We start from the raw sequence: 24737 nt of genomic DNA on the forward strand, positions 1-24737 counted from the left end.
TTCTTCGAATGATATTGCTATCTTCAATATTGAAAAACTTGATGGCACAAATTTGGCCTATTGGAAGATGCAAGTATGGCAAGTATTGGTACAAAAGCATCAGATAAAGTTGCTGAAGATAAAGAGTGTAAAGGCACATGGCATGATTCAAGATGATTGGGAGGAGTTGGATGAGCTTTGTAAATCTACTATCATTGTATCATTGTCTTAAAAAGTCTATTTCAATGTTGTTGTGCCTAAAGATAGTGCTTGGCAGTTTATGGGAAGAAATATGTCAGATCCATTACAAATAAAGTCATGCATCACAAATGTTTTGGCTAAAGCAGTTCCTAGACCTTCACATGAAGAAAGGGACCTGTGTGTTAGTATACTTGAATGAATTTTATTCTATTTTTGGCTAGATAACTTCGCACGGCATTGAGTTCAAGGAGAATCTTCCCCCTCTTGTCTTTCTTTGACACTTCTTGAGTCATAGGGAACACTTTTTGTACAACCATATGTGCTAATACATCAAAGGATGGCTTCAAATTGCAAGATGTAGGATGCTATGCTAAATGAAGAGATCAATAGAAAGGATGTGGATGCATCCCACTCTTCTCATGCATTGATTATTAGAGGCCAAGATGATGGTAAGAAAGGTAATGACCACCATGGTACTAACTCACAGAGGTCTCAATCTCAGTCATGTGGACAATATCGCACTGAGTCCCATGGCCATAAGATCTCATTAACATGTCACTATTGTGAAAAATGGGGTCATATCATGATATAGTGCCATAAGATGCACGATGATAAGTGCAAGGAGAAAGGCAAGGGTAAAGTGCATAATAAGTTTGATGATTTCACAACATTTTCCCTAGCAAGTCTAGTGTGAAGATTGAAAAAATAAATGTAGTACATCCTAAGTCTAATGATGATTATGTCTTAGCACCATTGTCCTTGATGTTATTTAGTTGACTAATGCTCTATCTATGAATTCCCAATGTTGGCTACTTGATTCGGGGCTTCTTTCCATGTTACCACGTATCATGTGGATTTCATACCTATCACACCATTATAGGTTCTATGAGATTGGGAGATGACAGGACTTGGGATATCAATGGCATTCGTGAAGTTATGTTATAGTTTACTATAGGTAGCTCTTTTGTTTTGGAGAATGTACATCATGTACCAAGTTTGACCAAAATCCTTATATCTACTGGACAACTAGATGATGTATGGTATCATGTCTCATTTGGAGATTCTATATGGAAAATTTCCCATAGTAATATGCTTTTTTCTCGAGGTGCCAAGGTTGGTAGCCTCTATTCTTTGCTTGTTTCTAGGTCTAGTGACCATGTATTGGCTATATCTGACATCTCTCATATATCTTTATGGCATCGTCACCTTGGGAACATGTTTTTTAAGGGAATGAAAGTTCTTAGTCATTTGCAGTATCTTTTGCTTCTTGACTATTCATGTTTTGATTCTTGTGACCATTGTCTTTATGGCTGGCAAACACGCAATTCTCATAAGAAGTATGGCATTACACACATAGGTGAACCTCTAGCTCTTGTGCATTTTGATGTATGCGGTTCCATGCCCTATCATCACAGGGTGGCATGAAGTATTTTGTGACTTTTATTAATCATCATTCACATAAGGCCTGATTATATCAATTTAAGAAAAAAGTGAATGTCTTAACTAGGTTTCAATGTTGGGTTACCTTTGTTAAGAACCAGTCTCGGTTTAGGCTAAAATGCCTAAGGTCTAACGATGGGGGTGAGTATGTCTTAAAAGCATTTGAGAAGTTTTGCAATAAGCAAGTATTAAGCATCAATTGATCACCCCTTATACCCCACCTTAGAATGGTGTTGCAAAGAGCATGAACATGATCATACAAGAAAGATTATGTAGTATGCTTAGTCAAACATGTTTACCACAACAATTTTGGGTTAAGACCGTCTCTACTACCATACACTTGATTAATAGGTCCCCATGCACTGCCATTAGTTGTCAAGTTACAAAGGAAGTTGGTCTAGCAAATCTTCGTCATATGTTCATTTGCAAGTCTTTGGATGTGAGGCTTTCTACTATATTCCCAAGGACAAACACAATAAGCTTAATCCCAAGTCAGTGAAATGCATCTTTCTTGGTTATAGAGATGCAATTTGAGATACACAAGGTGATCTTCCAAGAGGAGCCTCTTACTATAAACAACCTAGACAACATGGCATTTGGACAAGAAGGACAAGATGTACAAGCATCACAACCAATCTTGAGATGCTCTACTAGAGCTAAACATCCTCCAAATCATTTTGATACCTCTATGGATTATGTCATGGTGATAGACTCTACTAAGCCACTAACCTATGAGGAGGCTACGCACAGAGATGATTCTAGTTATTGGGAGAGGGCTATGCAACTTGAGTTTGACTCACTATAGAGGAATCATACATGCGACTTGGTTTTCATGCCAAATGGTAAGCATGCATTGCCATGCAAGTGGGTGTATAAGCTAAAGAGCACCTTGATCACCCTAAGCTAGCTTATGAGGCTAGATTGGTTGCAAAGGGTTTTAAGCATGAGCATGGATTTGACTTCAATGAAGTTTTTTCTCTTGCAGTTAAGATGACAATCCTATGCTAAGTATTGGCCTTGGTTCCATAATTAGATCTAAATCTCTATCAAATGGATGTGAAAATGGCTTTTTTGCTTGGGACCTACATGATGAGATTTATATGTAGCAACCTAAGGGCTTTGTGGAAAGGGATAGGGAACATCTAGTGTGCAAGTTGAGGAAGAATCTCTATAGACTTGAGTAGGAACCTAGGGAATGGTAAGTAACACAAGTCTGACACTTTCATGCATTGACTAGGATATTCCCATAGTGATATGGATCCATGTCTTTACATGAAGAAGGCCTATGATGGTAGCCTTATCATTTTGGTACAATATGTGGATGACATGTTGATTTCTTGGGAGTGTTGGATGCTTTTTTGAAGACTCAACACAAGAAGAGCTTTGAGATAAAGGATTTGGAGCATGCTATGCACATTCTTGGCATGCACATATGATCACTCTAAAGGGCTCCTCTACTTATCATAGAAGGAGTATATCCATAGGATACTTGAGTTGTTTCATATGCAAGGTGGTAAGCCTATATTGGATGCCCTTTACCTTCTCATGCAAAGGTGAGTCAGGTTGATTGTCCCCAAACTGATGAGGAGGAGGCCAAGGTGGCCAAGATCCCGTATGTATCCGTAGTGGGTGGTTTGATGTATGCCAAGATAGTCACTCACCCTGACATAGCATTTGTATGGGAGTTATGGCATGTTATATAGTAACACCTAGCTACAACATTGGGATGACATGAAAGGTATTATTAGATACCTCAAAGGTATCATGAGATATGTGCATTTTCTAGGATGGTCAGGAAACTATAGTCATGGGTTACATTGACTCTAACTATACAGGATCTGTAGATAGTAGGAAGTCCACCTTTGGGTATGTCTTCGCTTTTGCTAGAGATGATGTTTCTTAGATGTCTAGGGTGCAAAATTTCATGGCCTTATCTACTATTGAGACAAAGTATATTGCAGCCACCACTGAGGCTTGCAACAAGGGGCCCTATCGTTAGGCCATCCTTGGTATTATGTCACTCCTACACTGCAGTCAAATTCTATGAGTGCCATTCAATTGGCCCATAATTTGGTCTTCCATCCAAAAACTAAGAAAATTGAGGTGTTCTATCACTTCATCAGAGAGATAGTTCAATGTATGGATAAAAATTGGACATTTTGAAGAACTAGTACCAATCATTGCTATAACTTATCTATATTATGAGGTCTTTGATTTTAATATAGTGATCTACAATGCATGGATAAAAATTGGACAATTTGAACTAGTGCTAACCATTTCTACTATCAACCTATATGGGGAAAATCATACTCCTTTACTTGGGAATTGCAAGATCTTGATAAAACATCAATATTGAAAGCATACTACTAACATTTTATGTGCTCACTTACAAAGAATACATTGGGAAGTTAGTAGAACTTTCAAGTGGCCATCTAAGTGCAATCCTAATTTTGATACATAATAGAATCATCTTAGCCTCCTCAATGTCAATATCATTATTTCTTTTGATAATGGAGATCTTGCTCATAGTTAAAATAAGGAAAATAAGAAAATTAAAATATCCTAGCAAGGGGGGTTAAAAATTGCTAATAAATCTTCTTCAAAAAGGCCAAAGGAGAAATAAAACAATCAAGTTCTCTCGATAACAAAAAAGAGAACTAACTAGGTACCCTAGGTCAACAAGACCATGGAGACCTCTAGCCATGTGAAGAAGCAACAATGGCTAACTCATTGACTATTTTTGTAAGAAAGTCAACTTACACTATGATGGGTGCCTAAATCCCTCTTACAACTTTAAGACTGTTATGTAGCAAATCAATTTAGCTATCAAGGCTACAAAAGTCAATTGTTGTGCCATCATAGCTTCCAACTTCCACCTTGGGGAAAGTGGCCTTAGGAATGGGAGAGATCAAACAAAGGATCATATAGCATGTTTGGCTAAGCTAGTAGTGGAACCATGACATAGAAAACAAAGAAACTAGTGGTTATGTATAATAAAAGGACACCATCACCAACTAATGCACAAATGTAAGCAACCATAAATTGTTGCCAATCCAACAACTAACCTATTGGTTTCAATTTACCAACACTTATGCTAACCAAATATAGAATAGCAAGAGCCCACCCAATCCATACCATTGGGTCCAAAGGGGAAAGCAATCCTATCACAAGAATCCAAATATCAATAGCCCTTAATCATAGTTAAGTCTACATCAAAGCCTCTAGATCCCACCAATTCTTCCAATCTATCCAAGAATACAATCCCATTGTCCTCCTTGATTGCCACTATCCCACCTTACACAAAGAACCAAGTTGCTACTTCCAATGCACATGTGAAACTCAAATGGTCATAGTCCTCCATTGTGATTTCCAATTCAACCACAAACACATCTTCATCACAAAGAACATGGTTAACACCATCAAGTCAAAGAGCAAAGAAGATGTGACAGATGCACATCTCAATTAGACATGCTTTACTAGACCCGAAATTCTTGTTGAAGTAAAACTAAAATTAATGAGAAAAACTATTGCAAAATTTATAAAAGATATGGCCTAACAAGCTAATCAAACCATGAACTCACATTTTCAAGAAATTGATATCATAACCAATATTTTAGTGTGTGCCATTGACCTGCACACATGAGAGCCCTTCTAGAATATCAAGATCAAGTACTAACTTTAGTATTAGTGGCATGGGAGGAAGGAGAATGCATCTTCAGCTATATTCCTATAGTGTTCAATGAGATTAGGTGAAATTATCAAAATCTATAGCTCAATTTATAAGGCTCATTCCATAATATTATACTACCTTCTACCAAAGGATTTGGAGGAGGTGAGGAGGAGGTACAAGACCTAGATTAGTCTAGGAGTAAATTTTCATTCATAGGGAAATGGTATGTTATATTGTACTCCAAATTAGCATAGTGGTCCATGTCGAAAGGGAAAATGCCTACTTGAGTGGTGTAGGTGAGAACAACCATTAGAAAGTCACCGGAGTCTATTCTACTGGCAATGTGTAGCTTCTCCTCAATCAGAATTCGATCTAAATACGGATGGGTCATGATGTGCTCTTCCAGGGGTTGGTTACAAATTGTGGTCAACACCCTATAGGAGGTTGGAGCTACGTAGGTGGGGTCATACTCTGAGGTTTTGATTGCACATTGTTGCTCAGTGTTGGTCATGATTTGGTAGCCCTCTTGCTCCCATTGAAGTCGGAGAGCATATATCTCCTCAAGAAAGAGGAGTCATTGTCAGCAAGCCATTTCAACTCCTCCATTTCCTAGTCGGTGGCAAGGATTGTGCTCTTGTTGTAAGTCGTAATGAGACATTGTTTTTGTGCGTGTTCTTGGGATATCTCGGTGGCAATTAGTTCCTCAACTTCCTATGGAGATTTGATGAATACAAATTTGAATTCTTCCCATGAGCAAGGCAGGGTACGTACCTCCATTGCTGAAGGCTTGTCCAAAAGACCTAGGTCTAGTCGATCATAGCTTTTAGCAAGTGTGGTAAATGTGGCGTCCAATTGTCGAAGGCAGGAAACCAAGTCATCCCCCATATTTTTAGCGAGCGAAGTCCATGGCCAATGTTAGAATTGATCTTCGCTCATAAGAAGGTCTAAGGCCTACATGTGGTTGGGGTTTGAAGAAACTAGATAAGTCAGTATAGCTGATGGTTGCAGCTTTGGTTGTTCTTGATGGTGCGGTTGAGTCATCAATGTACTCAGCTTGGATTTTGATGTAGATGTCACACTACTAGATGCTAGTGAGGTTTTAGGGACACTAGCAGGACTAGGTTAAGGCAGTGTGTGAGTAGCAGGTTGCGATTTCGGTTGATAGACTTATTTAGTCTCTACCCAGCTTATGCGTTTGAGGCTCTATGGGCTTCGCAGCCTGCATGCATATTTGTGTCACTAAGTATGGTAATGTCATGGTTGGTGAAAACCCTAAAATTGCAACTCCAAAATCTAAAATGTATTATCCAGTATGATTCACAATCGATTGCAACCTTGAACGCAGTCAAACAATGCACTGCCAATACCAAACCAGCTCATTGGTGTCCTAAACCCCATGAGTGTATGCAGTTGGGTGAAAACCCTCAATTGATCATAGAAGGCCTCAAATTAGAAAATTTTTAGAGAAAAAACTAAGATATGGTTGCATTCAACTCCTCTCAATGTACCCAATTCAGATTTCCTTAAACTATGTCCACTTATGATCATCATGGAAGTTAGTCATGCCCTATTGGAAGACCACCTGCGATGCTAAATGTCCATCATAAATATATATCAAAACTGCATCAAATCTCTTATTATAAGAATTTTTGTACATTTTTCCAATAATATTACACTTCAAAATCCACTACTCCACTTACAAGCACCAATAAGGTAAACTAGTCTACTAGCTAGTCAAGTGTAACTAGCTATTTTGCCCCTATACTTGTTTCCATGAATCAATTACTCCAAGACAATATAATTTCATATATTTCAAAAAAAATAGCATAAATTCAAAAATAATTTTAGAAAAAATTACACATCTATTAGTCCCCCCTAATTTCCTTAAACTCTCTCACAAAACAAGACATCCTAATAGTGGCTATTCAATATGGGTGGAATCCGGGTCTTGTATTTAATGCATACATATCCCTTAGAAATCAAATTTTTCTTTTTTAAAAACTAGAAACTTGAATATTTTCAGCCTTCTTTTTTGAGATATTTCACTCAATAAATGGTTCCAACCAATGCACAAATTGAATGTCTTTTTGGGCTACCTAGAGTGGATAGCATCTAGGTAGTTACAATCCAACACTTGGCCCACATCATGCTTTGAAATTTCCATGATGAAAATTTACAAAAAAAAAAGTAAAAATCTACCACCCACTAATTTCACACTTTCTTGAAACATACCAAATTCTATACACTTGAACGTTAAATGAGAGATGAAAATTTAGTATGTTCTACACAAAATTTGATCATGTGAATTAATATTAAATCCCAAGGTACTACACCTAGTCTTAGCCCTATTGAAGTGCAAGAGAAGCAAATCAAACCACCAAAGTTTGATGGTAAGGGAAAGGACATGGAATCCAAGGCAAGAGTATGGATTGAATCAAATACTACTTCATGACTCCCCATTCTCAAGACACCCTGGCAATGAAAAAACTCTCAATGTCATAAAGAAAATCTATCATTAGGAGAAACTTAAAGGTGATGTACTTAAGTATGTTACTGAGTGCTTAATTTGTTAAAGAATAAAATATTAATGTATCAAGATGCCACTTGATATCCCTCAAATGAAATGGGTATTTATCATTATAGATTTCATAGTTGGGTTACCCTCGGTTCAAGGAGGATACAACTCAATCCTATGATATCCCTCAAATGAAATGGGTATTTATCATTATAGATTCCATAGTTGGGTTACCCTCGGTTCAAGGAGGATACAACTCAATCCTATGATGATTGTGGATATATTGACAAAAGTTGCACACTTATGCCAATCAGATCAACCACAAGGCTTCAAATATTGCAAGACTCTTGTTATTAAGGAGATATTTAGGCTTCATGGATTGCAAAAAAGGATCATCAATAATCGTGATTCTCTTTTCACTTCTCATTTCTAGAAGATCTTGTTTGAGGCCATCAAGACATAGCTTTGTTTTAGTGCAGCTTACCATCCCCAAATTGATGGCCAAATAAATCAACTAAATCAAGGCATTGAAAATACATACTTAGAACTTACTTTTGGAGATAACTCAAGTGGTGGATACAATATCTACCCTTTTTTGAATTTGTTATAATGCATCCTATCATCAAAGCATTTAGACGACTCCATTTCAAGCATTGTATAGGCAAGATTGTCTTACACTACACCTTCCCCATCACAAACAACAACTTCCCTACTTCATGGCTACAAATTAGGTAGATTCACCATGCCACTAAACAAGTTGACCTTGATATTAACATGTGAAGGAGAGAGAGAATTCAATTTTAATGAGAGAGGTAGGGAATTTCCCCCCAACACCCCAAGGCTATAAAAGCCTTAGTAATCTAGCCATTAGCATTGTTCCTTTTGCTTATTGTTGGGATGATGCTCACACACACACACACACACACACAGAAGGAGAGAGGGGTTAGAGATGAAGGTAGAGGTAGAGAGAGGGAGAGGGAGAGATAGAGAGAGGGAGAGAGAGATAGAGAGAAGAAAAGCGAGGGAGAGAGTTAGAGAGAGAAAGGGTATGGAGATAGAAGGAAGAAAGAAAGAACATGAAGGCTATCCAAGCTCCCATCAAAGGACCCATCTCCCCCTCTCCATCAAAATCCAAGTGTCTTTCATACTCTTCCCATACTCAACAAAGAAGCTCCTAAAGCCACATCACATCCACCGTCTCAACTTTTGCATCAATGACTATTTTCAAGATCTCGTTGAAGCTAAGTAAGAATTGCACAAAGCCAAGTAGCCTCACCAAGTGATGGCACACAAGAGAAGAAGCTTTGGAACTATGAGTGTATAACTGGGAAATATAATAGCAAGAGCCAACAATGCACCAACTCCACAAAAACAATTCCAAGTTCTTCTATTGCATACAAATCTTTGTAATGGAAATGAATGTTTTGGTGCTCATTTCGGAAGAAGAAAGAAGTTATAGTATAGAACGGATTTTGTTTTATGAACTTACCTTTGCAAGGCTCTAATCAAGTGAATCAACTAAGACGTTGTAAGTCTAGTTAGACATATTATTGTTAGTGTATAAATCTCCCATAGAAAATACTTGGGATTGTATTAATCTTGCATACATGTAGAATAACTATTCTCTTGGGATCCTCATAAGGTTTAGGAGGCCAATAAATGGGAAAACCTCTTTCATGGGGTATATTAGTAGATAGACCATAAGAGCCCTAAATTATCAAACAGTGAGCAAGGACTCAATGATTGTATAAGGAAATTTATTTGTGCACCTTACAAATTGATTGGAAAGAGAATAGCCTAATTGCGCACCATAAGCACATTGGTAAATTGAATTGCATTGAAACACATTGGTTGTGAGAAGAGTAAAAGCCCTAATTGTGCACATTCCACTTGCATCATTTGGACAATCATGATGATAAGAAGAATTAGTTGCAATAATGGAAAAAAAAAAACACATAAGAGGATAACATCTATAAAGGAACCCACCACACATTATCAAGCCAAACTACAAACCAAGAACAAGAAAACCCAAATGAATCAGGAGCATCCAAGAATCAAGACTAGATCAAAGAGAACTTGAGAAAGCCTCGAATAAGAGAGAGAGAACATTGTAGATAAGAAAGACTTGACCATTTAGGAAAAAGAAACTCACTGCTAAAGAAACAAGCTTGAAAAATTGAACTCATAACTATCAAATAACCCTAGATCTTATTAAACAATAAAGACCTTAGATCATAGAGCGGCTTTCTAGCTAATGGGGGAAAAATAGGCAACACCACTCCAAGCACCTAGCATGCTAACCAACTAAAATGCTTCCTGGCCATATCAAGGCAAGATGTGTCTTTCTTGCAAAGTTCTATCCCCATGTCCAAGCTTATTGGTCTCATAGAAGCTCTTGTCAAGCAACGTCACAAGCTCATACTTAGAAAACCTAGATGACTATGACATTTTGCAATAGTCAATAACCAATATGAGAAACAAACAAGAATAATGCATGTAGGGAGATCAACACATGAGATATTAGCTCACTTGGAATAAGAGATCTTAGGAAAAAAACCTCCCACAACAAGTAGCTAGATTCACACAATCACAATGAGTAGACATGCAAAGGAGAGAGGCTAAGTTAGATTAGGTCTCCAATGAATCCTAGCTCTTGTGGGAAGGATAGAATTAGGAGGGAATATTGATGGGGAGAGATACCTTGAAGTGAATGTCACACCTTCTGAGATTTTAGTCAAAGCAATTGTTGGACAATTCAACTAATTAGAGGAAAAATGTTGGATTAGTAGCCTCAGCTTGTCGCACTCAATTAACATTTAAGCTGAGACACCAGACCAAAATTCCTATATTCACAAAAAAAATTAAAAATATATGGTGGGAGATGATCCATACGATTTTGTGGAAACAATTTAAACAAGTCTTTGAGGGTAATAACATCCATTACATAGACAAACAACATAAGCTTTTGGGTTATGTTTGGGAGAGAAGGGTAGAGCCTAATTTACTAGCCTAGACAAAGCCAAGAGAAACAATTTCAATTTACTCAAGGACCTCGTCATCAAGAGATACTTAGAGGTAGGATACGTGGACAATTTCATAGTCAAGATCATGCACATGAGTTAAAAGGACAAGGGGTAGTTTTGTGAGTATATAATGCATGTCTAAAGTCTTTGCAATAGGATCCCTACAACCAACTAATCCACACAAAAAGATGCATCCATGGTATTTCTAAATGGGATGAAAAATGAAGAATTGTACAAGCCCTAGTTGGTAATTCAAGTTAACAAAGAGATGTGTTGGCTAAAGTATTCGATGAAGACATTAGGGTTGGTGACCTATTGCAGGAAAGAAATGCCAAGGCTATTCAACTAGTAAGCATCATCATTATACATAGCGAGTGATCTAATATCTATAATGAGAAACCAATCTTTGGTATGCAAGACAAGGGAAGGGAATGGACCTCACCTAAGAAATGCCAAGCCTCAAACTAGAGCTCACAAAGCTCCCAAACCCCTTACAATGACACATAAGATCACATGTGCAATGTATTCATTGCAACAGTAACCACCTTCTAATGGAATGCCCCAATCCACTAACTTGTATAGATTATAGAATGTTTGGGCACAAAGATATGCATGTTGAATGCCTAAAGGCCTACCATACTCTTGGCCCTACTCATAACAATTCTATCCTATGAATAGGTAGCTCAATTATAGATGGGGATCTCCATTGGCACTACCAGCATACCTAATGAGCAATGATCAAGAGTTATTGGGGTGGACATCAATCCTATGAGAATACCTAGAATACTTTCATTGCTCTTGTGAGCAAACCACCAAGACCCATGGACTACTTATTGCTTCAAGTGTTTCAGGCCAAGAGCTATGGTTACCTCTCACATAGCCGTGTGCACTCTTCCACACACAAATGTAGTGAGCTTACCTTTGAATCTGATCAAGTGCCTCCTCCCATGAATTCGCCGATAGATCCACAATTCAAGAAGCACCCTCAAACAAGCTCCATCTCCGAGCTCCAAGCTTTGACCTCCATAGCCATGTGCGAAAGAAGGGAGAAGAGATGAAGATGAAGATGAAGAGAGGAGAATAAGAGCTTCTCCATGGTCCCTCACTCTCTCACACACAATCTCTCCCTCTCTCACACTCCCTCTCTCCCTCTCATGCACAAGAAGGAAGCAAGAGCAAGAAGCAAGAAGAGAACAAGTTTGGCCACACACAAGAATGAGTTTTTTCATTCATTTCTTCACTTTTATACATGCCCTATCCCCTCCTTGGGTGACCATCCCCTTTTTGTTTCAGCCTTTGTCCATTCCTCTACTCTCTTTCCTTCTCCTTCCCATTAGCATAAGCCTTAACCCATGCTTCTCATTCTTTACAACTCACATGGGAGAGATTCCAGCGCTCTGTTACAAAATGAATTACAATGCACCAAGTGCTTTTCTTGCTAAATAATTAAGGTGCGCTTATTATTGTGTGCTTCCTTTTACATTTGAGACTTTTTCCTACACTTCATGTCTTTATATTGTTTGGAGTGTGCCTTTGTCCTCTATCTTCCTCTTGCCTTGGGACTATCATCCATTTTCAATGTTTTGAATTTTTTCATCTTGGTCTTTTGAGGGTTAACATTACCCCCTCCTAGCTAGGTGTCAGTCCCATGGCACCTGATGGTATGGGTTGAAATCGTAGAGGGTTGGTGTGGAATGGTTCTTGGGTCCTTTGGAGAGGAAGTGAGTTTGGGAGGTTTCCAATTAGCAAAGTGAGATGATTGGTTGAAGAAAGCCTCCATGTTTGCTTGCCATACCACCATATAATTTTCTTGAAAAGAAAAAGAGCACACTTCCTAGGGTATTGTGTCTACCTTACCATGTAATGCACTATGCAAGTGATGGAATTGGGAGATGTGTCAAAAGCCTAAGGTGTTGTCTCACACTTGAGGACCTAGTTCATGTCTAAAGGAAGGTGTTGTGAGTGACTTAGAGAGGTAGGTCTATCAATCATGACCTGCCCTTGATGTGCCCTAAGTTGTCAGGTGGGGGAATGCTAGGGTGGTCCCTAGGTGCAGTGATTATGACGCTCATAGGGTATAGATGGACAAACTTCATGTTTGTGTTCCTTTTGTTTTCCACTTCTTTCCTTTCTTTTCTTTCGTATTTTACTTTTTCTTCTTTTTCTTTTCCTTGTTCTTTTCTTTTCTTTTTCTTTTTCCTTCTTCACTTCCTTTTTTTTTTAGTTACAAAGGGAGCACATTAAGTGGCATCCCATGTTGAGATATCGAGCTCCACTCGTGGTATGCCAGGGTGACCGTTGTGCATTTATGTCACCGCCGACTTGTTAGTTGCAAATGCGGTTGGTACACCGCCCATGAATAATAGCTAGATGACAACTATCATTATCTACTCTAGTTCATGGCTCAGTTAGTATGCCACCTTAGTTAGTTGAGTTTGGTTTGAGACCCATATATAGGGTTCTTCTATTTCTTTGTACTAGAGTTCTTTTTGGCTTACACAACTAAGAAGAGGAAAACTGTTTTCAGCCTCCACCTGTATGTGTATTCCCCCATTGTGCAAGCAAGAAAGCTACAAGTGAGACTCCTTCCTTCTCTCCCACAATCTTGACATGGTATTAGAGCCTTGTTCGTGGTAAGGAGCTCAAGAAAGCAAACCAAGTTTGCAGTGTTCTGGTAAGAGGACCAGTGTTGCTTTCATTTTTCTGTTTTGGGAGCAAGTCTCTACAGGTAGCACAGCCAGAAAGTGCAAAAGTGCATTGTCTCAGATTGAGACGCCCTTCACAGTGTAGCAAGAGGGCAGTATATGCTGCGGAAAAGAGCTTTAGCCCTTGGTTGCTTTGTTTTTTTGATTTGAGGCTATTTTAGGGCCTATTTTGGAGGTGGAAGTTTTCCGCACACACTCAGGAAAAGGCCCTGTTTTATGCTGTGCGACCACTGTTCTACAGGTCGGTGAAAAGTTATTGTAGAAATTGCATCGTATGCCTGTGCGCAGAGGCATTGGGAGTTATAGAATCATCCTTGTTGCCCGTTGATGCAAAATTGTCACTAGGAAGTGACTGTGTGGTCAAATACCACTTTCATCAATTTTGCAGATTTTCCCTTGTGAGGCTGAAGCTGTGTTTTTTGCAGTGTTCTGTAATGGCATCTGATTCTCTTTCACAGATTGTCACTAAAAATCTTGACAAGAACAACTTCCAAGCATGGAAGTTTAGAATGACAAATTTCCTTATGGGAAAAGGATATTGGGAATTCGTTGCAGGAAATGAAGAAGAACCAGTTCTTCCTAATGTTCCCAATCAACAGCAAAGTGCAGCACATGACCAATTCTGTGACAAGTGCAGAAGAAAGCAATGATGTGTGGTATGTTGACTCAGGTGCATCAAACCACAGGTAGAAAGGAAGCTAAGAAGATAGGAGGATAATAGGAAAGAGGGCCTAGGCTATGACCAGCCATGTAAAAAAGGGGATGACTGCCCAAAAGGGATTAGGGTTTTGTATATTAACTCAAAAAGTGAATGAGAAGCTCATCCTTTTGTGTGTGGCAAACATGTTCTCTTCTTCTCTCCTTCTTTCTTGCTTGTGTGTGCTTTTTGAGAGAGGGAGTCTGAGAGTGTGAGGGAGTGAGTGTGTGAGGGTGAGGGATCTAGGAGAAGAAGATCTCCATCATCTCATATCTTCTTCTCTTCTCTTCTCTTCTCTTCTCTTCTTTTGTCTCACACATAGCTATGGAGGATGGAGCTTGAAGGTGGAGGCTTGAGGTTTCTTGAGCTTGCATCTAGAATTGTGGAGTTACTGGGTTGCTTGAGGGAGGAGGCTACTCATTCGGGCATCAAGGTAAGCTCACTACACCCCTATATGATGGAAGGTGCACCGGCTAGGTGAGAGAGCCATTTTTACTTGCTTGAAACACTTAAAAGAATAAGTGGTCCATGGGTCTTAGCAGTCGAGCGTGAGCTCCCATTACACAAAAGAGCCTCCTTTTTGTAAGCCTTCGTGGCTATAACATAATTTGCCTCTATAGTAGATAGAGCCATGCATTTCTACACCCTGGACATCCAAGAAATATCACCTTCAACAAATGTGAAGACATAGCTAGAGGTGGACTTCCTGATGTCTACATATCCTACGTAATCAGAGTCAATATACTCCACAACCTCTGTATCTTGGCTACTATAACATATGCAAATGCCTACAATGCCTTTAAGGTATCTCATGATACTCTTCATAGCATCCCAATACTGTCCACCAGGTATAGCCATATAGTGTGCCACAACTCCCACTACAAATCCTATGTCATGATGAGTGGCTATCATGGCATATGTCAAATTTTCCACTACAAATTCATGAGGGATCTTGGCCATCTCGAGGGCCTTTTGCTCATCAGTCTATTGTGGGACAATCAGCCTAACTAACCTTCACATAAGAAGGTAAAGGACAGCCAATAGGCTTGACATCCTGCATATGAAACTGCTCAAGAACCTTCTAGATGTACTCCTTTTGCAATAAGTAAAGGAGCCCCTTAGAGCAATCGCACGTAATGCATATTCCAAGAAAATGTGAGGCCTATCCCATTCTTCATCTCAAAGCTCTTCTTGAGCTAACCTTTCAAGGCATCCAACTCATCATGAGCGCTCCCAACAATCAATATATCTTGAGCTAACCTTTCAAGGCATCCAACTCATCATGACACTCCCAACAATCAATATATCATCCACATTGAAAGTAGAGAGAGATTCGATGGGGATGCACAACGAAAGGTGGTTGAGACAAGGAGAGGCTCAAGCTTTCTTCATTCTCTTCTTCTTCAATATTCTCCCACCATATCTCAAAAAACAGTCCACACACTAAAAATGGTATCCTCAAAAGATAGATACCCCACACTTAAGGACACTTTACATACAACAATATGATAAGGCTTAGACTATGCCTTAGACTTTGGCTTATTCCTCAACACTCCCCCTCAAGCTTAGAATGAGCTTGCACACATAAGACTCCAAGTGCACTCCTGAAGTACTCAAACTTATCTTTACCTAAGGCTTTGGTAAAGATATCAGCAACTTGGTCATTGGTCTTCACATGAACCAAGTCAATCTCTCCATCAATGACTTTTTCTCTAATGAAATGATAGTGCACTTCTATGTGTTTTGTCCTTGCATGGTAGACTGGGTTCTTTGCCAACATAATGCTGCTAACATTGTCACAATACATAATAACTCCACCATCAATCTCTATCCTCATGTCATATAGGATCAATCTCAGCCATGTCTGCTCACATGCTGCCAATGCAATGGCTCTATATTCTGCTTCAGTGCTTGATAAAGCAACTGTAGGTTGCTTCTTACTGCTCCAACTTACCATGGCTGATCCAAATGAGAATGCATAGCCATTAGTAGATCTTCTATCCATAGAGCTACCTGCCCAATCTGCATCTGAGTATCCAAACAATATAGGCTTGATTCCTTTTTCATAAAACAGCCCAAATCTAGCTATCTTCTTCACATATCTAAGAACTCTTCTTACTACATCCAAATGTGATTTGCATAGTTTTTGCATAAACTGACTTACCAATCCAACAGCATAACTCAAGTCTGGTCTTGTAATGGTCAAGTAGATAAGACTACCAACCATCTTTCTGAACATAGCAACATCCTCAACATAAGATCCATCATCCATCAACTTAGAATTTTGATCCAATGGTGCATCAACCGGTTTGCATCCTATCATGCCATATTTTTCCAACATCTCCAATGCATATTGCCTTTGTATTAGCCACATACCATGAGGTGTGTCAATAACCTCAATTCCCAAGAAGTATCTCAACAAACCAAGATCCTTTATATCAAACTCTTTATGTAACCCATGCTTGACTTCAGTAATCTCCTTCTCAAGTGTACCTGTAATAATGTGATCATCAACATAGATGACTACAACAACCATACCATCTTCTGTATGCCTCACATAAAGTGAATAATCAGCTTTGCTCTGCTGAAATCCCATACTGCATAAGAATTTGTTGATTCTATCACACCATGCTCTTGGTGCTTGCTTCCATCCATATAAAGCCTTCTTCAACCTGCATACATAATGTGGGTATTTTGGATCCACATAGCCCTCTAGTTGATCCATGTACATTTCCTCTTCTAATTTGCCATTCAAAAATGCATTTTTCACATCCATTTGATAAAGCCTCCAACCATAGATAGAAGCCAAAGCAATTACCGATCTTACTGTCGTCATTTTAGCTACTGGACTGAATGTTTCTTCATAGTCCAAACCATAATTTTGTGCATATCCTTTTGCAACTAGCCTTTCTTTATACCTTTCAAGAGAACCATCTGACTTACATTTGACCTTGTAAACCCATTTACATCCAATGGACTTATTGCCATAAGGTAGTTTCACCAAATCCCAAGTCTTGTTTTTCCTTAGTGCATTCATCTCTTCATCCATTGCTTGTCTCCACTCTTTGCTCTCTACTACTTCTTCAAAGCAAGTAGGCTCCACATGTTGTACATAAGAAACCATGTATGCATAATGCATCTTCATGAATCCATATAAGTCAATCTATCAACTGGATACCTTACCCTTTCTAATCTTCTCAATTGAGGTGCACTACTGTGTGTCTCATCTGATCTAGCATGTGGTGGCACATACTTTCCTGCACTTCTAGTGCCAGGTGTTTTAACATGCGGAATGCCATACTCATCATCTATAGATTCATCTTCTGAACTTTCAGTCATTGGTCTCTTACCTTTTGCAACTTCTACACTCCTTTGTGCATTTCTCAATCTACCACTCCATGGACTGTAGCTGCCACTGCTTTCCACATTCTCTTGAGGTCTTGAAGCATCTTCCACATGCTGATTTTTAGCCTTGCTGTTTGCTGAAATTTCCCTTCCATAGCCATTGTCATCATTGCTTTCATAGGAATCAACATCCACTGCAATTTTGGGCTTGTACCATGATTCATATTCACTAAATTTGACATCCCTGCTTATGTATACTTCCTTATTCACTGGATCATAGCATTTGTATCCCTTCTTCTCATCAAGATATCCAAGGAAAATGCATTTTACACTTCCTCTATTGGACAATGAAGAAGTCATCTCATGAACAATTAAAAATAACAATGGGACATAACACTTCCCCCCTTCTCAATGATTGTTGTCCTCAACAACATCCTCAAAGACGAAGTGAAGAAAATGACTATTCAATGAACTACCAACTCCCAAGTAGCTAACAAGACTTTCAAATGTGACCCCATATTTGTGGCTCCCAAATCCCTTTAACAGATGGTTATTCACCTTAATTGATTATTTGAAGTGACATCCTTTGCTTGACAAAGTCTTCACTTAAGAAGAATTACATGTAACCAGTAGGCTAGGAATAGGAGACATAATGTTAGATGTAATATCCTCTATCACATCCTCGACCCTCAACCTACATGATTTGGATATTTATGCCCCTCTTTAGTATAAACCACAATTTTGCATTTCTTCTTGAGTGAATAACACAATAACATAACTTACCTTTCATTTCCTCTTTTGTTCATAAATGAGCATCCATCATTTACACTATAAAGAAATATATCTTTCAATTCATAAAAAATTACACACTTAAAAGAATTGATCTATCAATGAAACATGGTACCCCCACAATGCTAGTAAGCATTGTACATTTCTTGATTGGGAGTAAGAAAAAGATTCCAATAAATGCTATCATTAAGGGCCTATGATATGAAAATTTTGTTTGAATTAGATTGATGCAAAAAAAAAATCAATGGAACTTTATTTTGTTTGTGTGCATATAGCCAGACAAGTAGAAGCACTAAGGAAACTAAAGACCATTCATTTTTCCTTTAACCCTTGAAGCTTTTCATTTCAGTATTGTAAACCAATGGTTAGGTTCAAATTTAGGCATTTCCAATTGGTCTTAATATCCAAAATCCACTTTCTTCTTGACAGATTTTGTATTATTAAATTGTAAGCCATAAGTTAGATAGATCCATTTGCACTTGAGATGTAATACCAAGCTCAAATACATAAGACACCCAACAAGGATATATGTTTTGAGAGGCTTCTCTTGATACATATTTTCTTTTAATCTAGTAGTAAGGCTTATTATTGCACACACAAACTTTGATTATAAATGAAATGTGGAGCTCTAACCTCAAGTATAACTTGTAGGGTTTTAGACTTATTCAATGATCCATCATAATAAGTTTTTTTTTTTACTTTCATTATGACTATTGCACACAACGCTTCTTCTTTATGATGAAAACATGTTTGTATAATCTATAGCTATCATGATTATGCTTATAAAAGTGGTCCAATCCAAATAAAATGTGAGTGAATGATTGCTTGTATGATAATAACCCACCCAAGAATGTAATCGCAATAAATCCATGATTTGACATATCTTTTTAACATGATAGTAACTCTTAACTATGCGAGTACAATAATAAGTTGACTAGGAGAGGTTAAAATGAAAAGAAACATTATTGCATATCTTGAATAGTATAAAGTAGATGTAAATATCTAGCTTTTAAAAAGGAGGTGATATGATCCTTAGCACTAGCCTTGTAAAGAAAAACCATCTTTGTGGCAAGTTGGATCCTCACAAAATCATTTTCTCCTCAATGAAGATGAAGAAGAAACTAATTTAGGAAATGGGACCAACATAAATTAGTTCTTAAGAAATACAAGATAAAAGAAGTTAGAAAGTGTATATTCTAGTGGGCACCTTTGAGACTATTTTCATAAAAAGTAGAAACTATCACAATGAATAGTGGGTGAGGGCATGGTCCAAATCGGTTTGCTAGTAGAAGATAACTAATAGCTCAAGTATTGAATGGTACAAAGTAACACTTCTCTAACATGTGGCAAGTAAATTGATTGTTTTCCTAAAATTCAAAACTCAAAATATTGTGATGTAATGCTAACAACTATAGGTCAAGAATGTGACCCAAATTTACATAAGGATAGCAAACTACTTCATCCTTGGTTTAGCACTCTAAAGTATGATGAACAACACTTTGAAGTATGATGAGCATTCATTTCACTTAAATATAATTATTTTAAGATTTGTATATATATCGTTAAATTTTCCATGTCTTATTTTGATGGGTAGATATATCTTAGTATAATAAACTCATAATTATTTTGATGGGTATATATATATTAATATGAGAAACTCAAAATTATGAACAATTACATCATACTTTTGATAGGTAGTTGTTGATGCAAGGGTGTGGTGACTTTTAGACACTTGTGGTGACTTTTAGACACTAGAACCATGCAAGAAAATTTTGACTGAATATGCATCAATATACTATCAATAAATGGCCTCAACATATGCTTCAAAGCATGCCTCCATATAAGCAATATCATGTGCTCAAAAATATGATGTGTTCATATTTACACAAGTTTTGATGTAAATGCTAATGATTGGGGCTTTGCATGCTTAACAAAAAACTAAATGTGATTATGTTGTCATGGTTTCAAAAATCCCACCATGTGTGGCATTATTGTTAACTTGATTTGATGTTTCATGAAGACAAAAAGATATCTCTGAGAATTTGTATGAAAGAGAGAAGCCACATTTGGGTACATTTTAGAAATCTGACTTAAGAAAGGTTCAATAAGTATATAATGCAAAGAAAAAGGATAGGAAATGCAAATCATTCCTCAACTTGTAGATAACATTGTAGAGCTAAGAGTGGAGTTAGGGAAACAATAATGAATATTAGCTAGAAGCTCCATAATTCCAATTAGCATGCTAGGCCTCTTCGTGGTAAGATGCCATGAAGAATGACATGGCAACTTCATTTCCCTTTATTCTTCCTCCCTCACATATTGGAGTTTGGGATGTAGAATTCTCTCTCATTTTTTTCTCTCCCAACACTATCCCTCTTCCTTTGGGATGTAGAATTCTCCCTCATTTTTCTCTTTCCCAACATTCTCTCACTTCCTTCTGTATCACCCACCCTCCCTCACTTATTTTCTCTTACATCTCAACTTTTTGGTCCCCTCCCTCTCTCTTCATTTTTATATCTTCCGATGCACATGTAGAGCTCTATTTGCTCTCTAGCTAGCAACCTTCCTATCAAGCTATGAGTGACTTGAATGGAATCACTATAGCCTCTCACACCATAAGCATCCATGCTATACCTATCTTACTTGCCTAGCCTATCTATGATAGTAATCTATAGAAGTGTCAACAAAAAGAAAATTGATATAGTTAGGGAGCTCACTGAGTTATAGTATAGGTGATTCGAGTGAGCTTCCAAGCTTCATTCATCTTGTTGGTCAATAAGTCCCAAAGCTTTGCACTCCAGCCTCCATGAGCCCATGCCCAAGCAATTGATTCATTTTCTTACATTCTCCAAAGTTGAATGCAAGAAACTCTCCTCTCCTCTCTCTCTATCTCTATCTCTTTGTTGAAACCTCTCTCCCTTTCATACAGAGCAAGCCTACAAAAGGAAATAGAAGAAACATAAACACAACAAGCAACCAAGTTGCCCACTCTCTCCAGTCCCTCTTAGAGAAATAAGCAATGGAGCAAGTAGGCTCGAGGTGCACAAACAATTGACAATGAGAAGAAGAAGGCAAGAGGATAAGCTTGTTAATTTTTGCTACTATTAGAGTTATCTTTGAATTTTTTTTTTCCACTTTAAATATGGATAGATTGGTGTATAAATTGGTAGTCCCTTTCAAATCTTGGGTACCCATAGCCTATTTCAACTTTACAATCCATCATAGGGTTATTTTACCCATGTAATGTGTCATCATTAGTCCTCACCGACTCGCTCCATGGTTCTTTAATATGTGCACCATTTTAATTTATAAGTTGCATGGGAGTGAGCCCAATGCTCAGAAAAATTCACAACAATTATCTATAACATTTATATTTAATGCTCCACAAGGTCTTGGAGCATCTATTGATATCTAAAATTATTTTTAGTTTTTGCTATTTTTTGAGCACTTTAAAAACTATGAAACTCTCAATGACATTCATTTTTATATCTTCATTCCCATTGCACCTCGCTTTTTTCAATTTTTTTAGCTTTATAGTCCCACTACCTTCATATACTCTTGCACTTAGAGTAGTGTTCGACCTTGGATACGGTTAAAGTTATCCCATCACTATTGAGTGCTAGTCCCTTGACACTCGATAGGATGCTTGGAACTTGAATGGAGAGGTGGGAGAGAGAAAGAGGTTATTTGGATGGTGAAATATGGGTTGATCTTGGTTGGTTGACACAGTACTACATGGTGTACTTGCAAGGAAGAAGTAGTGCACCTATGGGGAAGGATAGCTACTAATGGTGAGGGTGGGTGGGTGCACAATTGCAAGTTGAGTCTAACTTTAGGTAAGGTGAGGCTTCCTATGTATGTCCCACACTTGAGGACTCAATTAGTGCTACGTTATTAACATGGTGCTATGTAGTTGTATTCAAGGTGGCAAGTCTACCGATTCCTCAAATTGCCTTGCCCTTGAGGACTTTGAATGAGTGTGGGGAAAAGGGGCTAGGGGATTGGAAATGGAGCCAGATGATTCAAAATGCTAGACACTTCCAAACCCTTAAGTGCAATGCACATATGTGCTTCTAAACTACAAGTGGAACTTTTGTGCTCTTTTGTTTCTTACTCTCTCTTTTTCATTTTTACTCTAATTTATGTCCTCCAATAGGTCGAGGAAATAGGCTAATAACATGGTTTTTCAACCTAGCCATTGCATATTTATCAATGCTTATATTTCCATCAAAAAATAATGTATGAAAACCCTATTATTCTAATGCTCACTATTGCATGTGGTGATGAAGGCTAAATTTGGGAAATTAGAGAATTCGTGCACAAATATCATGAAGGAGGGAACTAGGTTTCTCTCCCAAAACTTGAGATTATCTTCCTACCTTGGGGATTTGCCATTGAAAATAAGGGGGAATTTAAGTCTACATTTCTATTTTGGTCCATAATCCAATCCATGTTTTTGTGAGTGAGGAAGATAAGTGGGGGCTCCTGTATCCAATGTTGTGGTATTGTAGAAGCCAATCCAAGCTTTTTTGTTTGTGTCCAATATGTTCTTTCAGCACTTAGGCTACCCTCGCCATTTCAAAGGCCTTGCTCACCTAGTATTCTACTTATTCATGCAAAAATGACCTTAGGTCTTATGCTTTTTAGTCAAGCATATTCTTTCTAGTGTTGCTCATGTAGCTATTATTTGTTGGAAAACTCCTAGTGGAAATACTATTATGACTTTTCTTAAGAGATTTAAGGTGAAGTTCATTAGTTCAACTTGCATGTCCCATGTCCCTAAAGTTGAGATCTCTCTTTCCTCTCTTTGACATTATGGAATCATACTTTTAGCACATGCTAGGGAGAGGCCATGAACTTTATCTTGATGTCTTCTATTTTCTCCCTTATCCTTTTCTTGGACTCCATTTCTGAGTCAAGTGAAGCGGGCTCATCTTGTGAACCTCTCATAGGTAATTTTTCTCTTTAGGAGCTAGCTCTAGGGATTTTATCACCTCCCATTCATCTGCATCCATTTGTAGGGATGACAATGGTGGTTCTTTCTACTGGCTTGTGTATCCCTTTTTTTTTTTAATCTTTGTTTGCATACCCCTTATCCCCCTGAATTGTTAGATACATTTTCTTTTGTTTGTATACTCCTCATCCCTAAGTTGCTAGATACATTTCCATTTTTCAAACATGTACTATGGTTGAGGAACTATTGTTTCACAATTGGCCCTAAGAGCTTCCCTAGTTGTTTGAAGCTTCCTCTTGAATTCCTCAATCATGTCATCTTCACAAGGATCTATGACTTCAATTTGGGTGCAAGTGAAGCTTTTCTGTTGTATTTCCATCAACTTGTCTATGACCCTGGCTCTTTCACTAGCCAAACTTCTCTCGTGTTTTGCTTGTGCAATTTACTAGCTACAATGAGTTCCCTTTATATCCCATGTGCTTCACAAAATTTTCTAAACTTGTGTGAGACATATTGTGCACCATTATCAATTCTGAGATGCCTATGTCTCTTGCTATACTAATCTTTTGCAACAAGTGCTAAAAAAATTTTAAAACAATAAAAGCCTCATCTTTCCTACCCATAGTGAAAGCCCACACTTTCCTATTGCATCCTCAATAATGTGATAAAATATGATATCTCCTTATAGACTTTCTACACATAGGCCCATATATATCATTGTGTAGTAAGTCAAGCAACTCGCTTCTTTTCATGTTTAAGTTTTTCTTCTTATAGACTGAATGTGCATGCTTTCCACAAATACAATTCTTGCAAACAAAAATATCAATAAAATCAATAAAAAGCAAGTAAACCAAATGAGATAGCATTTTTATACATTTTCTAGACAAATGTCCTAATTGGCAATGCCACAAAAATATATTTAGCTACTTGATTACTACAATTACATGATTTTTTATAGAATATATATGAAGGGAATACAATATGGCACATCTCTCTCATTTAGCAACAATAAAAGATTGCTTGTGGACTTTCTATACTAACTCACAAAAGTAGTATAGTATCCCATGTCATCCAACTAATCAATAGATATTAAGCTCTTAGTAAGCTTGGCTTTGAGCACATGGGGTACATTCCAATGAGTAAAGATAGATCCATTTTGAGAAGTGTATTGGCATCACCTACATCAACTATATCATATACATAGTCATTACGAAGTCAATTTGTGCCTATTACTATCATAAATAGAATCACTCCTTATAGAGGAGTTACATGAAAAAAATGCACTAGAAACAAGTGTCCAATATTGAGTGAATTGTCAATCTATTGAATTCGGCATATGTGCTAGAAGAGTAGAAGTGAATAGCACTTCACAATCATCATTACACACAATTGTTATATTTATTTCTTCAATCTTTACCT

Source organism: Lygodium microphyllum, chromosome 21 (assembly GCF_053477565.2).
Source record: "Lygodium microphyllum isolate KBCC chromosome 21, Lygodium_microphyllum_v1.1.10, whole genome shotgun sequence".
In the NCBI taxonomy this organism is placed as follows: Eukaryota; Viridiplantae; Streptophyta; class Polypodiopsida; order Schizaeales; family Lygodiaceae; genus Lygodium; species Lygodium microphyllum.